Genomic DNA, 4964 nt, shown 5'->3' with positions numbered 1-4964 from the left:
ACATGGTTCCACCCCTTATTTTGTCCTCACAACAACCCTGTGAGGTAGGTGAGACAGAGATAGTAATAGTCATGACATGAAATTAATAATAATAATGACCAGAAAATAAATGCAGTGAATATTTCCCCACAAGCAATGGATATCAAATGGTATATAACATGATGGCATTATTCCTAAAAGCCACGATTTCCAGAATTTTGGTCATTAGGGTGTCACCCCCCCTTCAGGATGTCTCATTGGCCTGTTTCAAGTTAAGGCAGTGGTTCTCAAACTTTTAACACTGGGACCCACTTTTTAGAATGACAATCTGTCCAGGACCTACCAGAAGTGATGTCATGGTTGGAAGTGACATCATCAAGCAAAATAAAATAATTATAAATAATTAAAGAAAAACAGATAATTATATAAGGCAGGGTGCTCAAAGTTTTTGGCAGGAGGGCCACAACATCTCTCTGACACTGTGTCAGGGGCTGGGGAAAAAAGAATTAATCTACATTTCAAATTTGAATAAATTTACATAAATGAATATGTTAGAGACAGAAAATGAATGAATGGATTCAATCCAGTTTATGATTCCATTCACCCTAATAAGGGGGGATCTTCATGCCAGTTAATGATCCCATTCACCCTAATAAGGGGGGATCCTCATGCCAGTTAATGATCCCATTCACCCTAATAAGAGGAGGATCTTCATGCCAGTTTATGATCCCATTCACCCTAATAAGGGGGGATCCTCATGCCAGTTTATAATCCCATTCACCCTAATAAGAGGAGGATCTTCATGCCAGTTTATGATCCCATTCACCCTAATAAGGGGGGGATCTTCATTGCCAGTTAATGATCCCATTCACCCTAATAAGGGGGGATCCTCATGCCAGTTTATAATCCCATTCACCCTAATAAGAGGAGGATCTTCATGCCAGTTTATGATCCCATTCACCCTAATAAGGGGGGGGATCTTCATTGCCAGTTAATGATTCCATTCACCCTCATAAGGGGGGGATCTTCATGCCAGTTTATGATCTCATTCATACACACAAACAGGGGGGGGATCTTCCACACTTTCAGACGCATACATCCACCTGCTCACCTGCCCCTCGCCCTTCCTCCTTCCCTCCCTCGTTTGCTTGGGCTGCCTGCCTGCTCGCCCAGCTGCATGCCTACCTGGCTGCCCACCTAACCGCCCTTCCTCGCTAGCTAGGGCGGCATGTGCTGCTGCTACTGCCTGTCTTCCTGGCCGGCTGGCCAGTCAACCAGCCCTCCCTCCCTCAGAGACGTGCTGCAGGCTGGGCTGGGCTCCCCTCTCTCCTGCCAGATCTCTCTCTCTCACTCTCTCTCTCCTGCACCCCCCTGGCTCAGGTTGCAAGAGGGGAGGGGAGCCCAGCCCAGCCCATGGGCAAGGCAGGGAGAGACCTCCCCCCCCCCAGGGGAACTCTCTCTCTCTCCTGCAGTCCCCTGGCTCAGGTTGCAGGAGGGGAGGGGAAGGGAGCCGAGCCCAGCGGAGCCCAGCCCAGCCCAGCCCATGGACAAGGCAGGAAGAAACCAGCCGGCGAGCACACAGGGTCTTTTATAAGTAGGAAGTAACGCTGCGCAGGTGCTGGGCTTGTCTTTCCTTTGCTGCCACTGAGCTCAGCAGCAGCGAGGGAAAGCAAGGCGCAGAGCTCGTGCGGCGGGCCAGCGCGTGGTGGGGTGAGGGCTGAGTGCCCACTGGAGGTGGAGGACCCCCTGGGGGCTGGATGGGGACCCGCAGCGGGCCACAAGTGGCCCACGGGCCAGGATTTGGGCACCCCTGATATAAAGGGAAGCTAACCCTGTTTCACCAAGTGAATTTTCTCTGTAGCCTGCCTGCAGTAACACCCCCCCCCCCCGCCACAAAAAATCAGTGAGATTTTAGCCCTCCCCATTGCCCACCTTACCAGCTCAAGCTTCTGTTTTATTCTTGCGGGGAGGGGGGGCTGCCTTCTGAAGCATTTGTTGAGCTCCACTTTCATCAGATTGGGACCATGCAGCCAGCCTTGCATTCCCCTTTGCCTGACTTGACCAGCAGCCAAGGCACATTTGCTTACTCATGAGTAAATGCGACCATGTGGCTTACTTTCGCTTTCCATAGGACTCAATACATTTGTCTGCTTGGAGGGAGGGACTTCCTCCTTAAGTGTTTTTTGGGGGCCGCTTTCATTGGATAGGAACCATTCTGGTGTCGTGGGATTCCTCTCAGCCTGCCCTTTCCAATGGACTAAAGCTTGTTTACCTACTCACGAGTAAGTGCGCGATATGGCTTGGTTTCACTTTCCATAGGGCTCCATGCATTTTTTGTTTCCGGTTTTTTGGCTGTAACTTTTGATGGAAAGGAGGTAATTTCCTCAGGTTTTTTGCATTGCATTTCGCTGGAACATCTGCATCCAACAGTATATAGCATGATGGGGTTACTCGTAACCTCCGCAAAGTTAGTGATGTTGGGTAATTTGCAGTGTCACCCCCCCGGCTGGTACCTGGGGTGGACCGCCCCTCGCTAGCTACGCCACTGATTGAAAGTAAATGTGCATAGGATCAGACTACTAGTAGGTACAAAGTATTTCAGTGGAAAGAGGAAGCTAGAATGGCATTGGTTACAAGGAAGTCTATAGGAAGCATGGGGAAGATGGTCCTCAGAGAATCTGTGTAGTGCAGAAGTGTTTTCAGCAAGTGTTTTGATTTCCAGTAAGGGCCAGCACATCCATGAGACTAGGACACAGGTGGTATCCATGGCAGCCGAGGGTGGGAGTGGATTCAGGGTGTCTTTCACCCCAAGAATGCCTCTGCTGGCTCCCTCCAACCTTCTGCTGATGTAAGCCCCAATCATTGGCTTCCTGCTCAACTGAGTGCTCCTCTTCAAATGCTGTAGTTAAACCCGGAAGTGTGAGACTTTCAATTTTGTTTACACAGGAATAATAATAATAATAATAATAATAATAATAATAACTTTATTTTTACCCCACCTTTCTCCCCGAAGGGACTCAAGGCGGCACCCACAGGAACAGCATGAATTCTGTTCAACGACAGCAAAGAGCACGATAAAGGTTTGGGGGATTTTTGAAGAGCAGAGGCGGCAGACCTGAAGCGGCATCATGCGGTATTCCGGGTCATGCTGCCCCTTCCCCCAGTCATCCATTATCCCGTTTATGCCAAATAATTGGTCCTTAAATGAAATTGTATCACATACATTGTGTTTCGCCTGAGGACATCTGTGTCAGCCTGATTGCCAGGCATAGCTATTGCTAAAACTTGCATAAATTATTTGTCTCTTTCTTACCAGTTTGTGTTTGTTTTTAATATTTTGACAATGTTTTTTTAATGTATCTCCTCTCACTAAACACATTTTTATTTCTGATGTGACATTGCTTAATACCATCTCAACACAGTTTTCTTTTAAAAACAAAAGTTTGCTGTCTTAAATATATATAAGTGTTTGCCCTAATTTAAATTCCTTCATAGTCCCTTTCCCAATTGTCAAAATTCTAAAAGTTGTTGATGGGTGAAGCCTGGAAGTTACCATGACAACTGTCTCGCTGACTAGAAAGACAGTCATCTTATGAGATCCTGAGTGGACGTATTTGTCACCTGAGGAGTCTGTCGGCCCTTTTAAAGTAGATGCACATGTGTAACTTTGTGTGCATAACAAAAAAACCCTCTTACTATAACCAAGCAACATCTGTATATGAGAAAGAAGAAGACATGCAGAATTGCTTATGAAGTTCCTCATTGTGAAAGATGAGAGGCACATGACGAATATGTTAATACCCGCCAATCTGATTTCACTGTTGACCTTTTTATGTGAATAGCTTCAGAATGGCATTAACATCAATCACTTCAACTGTGACAGAATATGAGCTGGGTGACAGAGTCCTGATTCACTTGTGAGCTAACAAGACATGTCTGGGAATAAGTCGCAAATGAACAGAGATGGCTCCCAACCATCCCTGCTTACTCGTTTTGCTTCCTTGTTTGGCTTGCCCCAGACATCAGGGTTATTTAAATAGGCTGCCTGTATGTGGCCTGCCCTTGAAAGGCTCTAAGCACTTGCTGCCTGCCAGCTCTCTAATTATAAAAAGGCCAGAAGGGAGACTTCTTTCTTTCTGTGATGGCCCCCTTACTGCCCAATCCTATCTCTCACATTCCAACAGAGGCTGTGCTGTATGCTATGGTGGGGGAGGGCAGCTTGCAGGAGGTAAGTACCACCTGGTAGGCTGCCCAATCACCTATGGGTCTCCTTGGACCTATATCAGTCATTTTGCTGGCACACATTCAAAGAGACTCAGGGGGCCTGTCAGGTTGGAAAATGGGGGATAGGATCTGGCAAAGTCACTGCTTCTGGATTCACCGTGCTCCTGCCTTTGACACACCTCCCCCAGTTGCTTGAGATGTTGGTTAAGAATAACCAGGCAGTAGAAAAGGTAAAACTTCCCTGCCACAAGAGAGAGTAAATTGTTGCCAACAGGCTCACTCCTTGCCTGTAGCCCTATTTCAGGCTACAGAGAACTTGGGTCTCAACCATGGTCTCGCATCACAGCTGGAATCTTTACTTCTCTCTCTCTCTCTCTCTCTCTCTTTCTACTCCCACACAACCCTTGGTTTTTCAGTTCATATTTCAGTGGGTAATCTTTCTGACTTCCCTAAGATGCTAACGTCATGTCCTGGAATAGCTACAGTCAAATGAGACAACCTTAGCTCCAGCAGCTTGGCATCCACACTGACTAGGGCTATGTTACTAGTCGGCTCATCATTACTGAGTCAATAACATTTGCTGGCTTCCCTGTAATATCTAATTTGTGGACACTTTAAAGGTGTACCTTTGTGTGGAACTAGCAGAGAATTGTTAACCAGCCCTGTTTACAAGCTGCATCTATCACCTCTTTATTCTTGAGGTCAATCTCTCAGCTATTTCCAGTCAGCAAGTCTTTTGAACTCTGCCAGGCAGAGTCTTC

General features: G+C 47.0%; 1 long non-coding RNA gene across 1 annotated transcript; it reads left to right on the top strand.

Annotated features, from left to right (window-relative positions):
• The first annotated feature begins 1375 nt into the window (after positions 1-1375).
• On the top strand, positions 1376-3321 carry LOC136649631 (uncharacterized). The gene is made up of 3 exons (XR_010794414.1): positions 1376-1573; positions 2111-2261; positions 2993-3321. It is a non-coding gene; the product is annotated as an uncharacterized lncRNA (long non-coding RNA).
• The last annotated feature ends 1643 nt before the right edge of the window (positions 3322-4964 follow it).

Source organism: Tiliqua scincoides, chromosome 4 (genome assembly GCF_035046505.1).
Source record: "Tiliqua scincoides isolate rTilSci1 chromosome 4, rTilSci1.hap2, whole genome shotgun sequence".
Classification (NCBI taxonomy): Eukaryota; Metazoa; Chordata; class Lepidosauria; order Squamata; family Scincidae; genus Tiliqua; species Tiliqua scincoides.
This window is presented reverse-complemented; position numbering and strand designations above follow the sequence as displayed.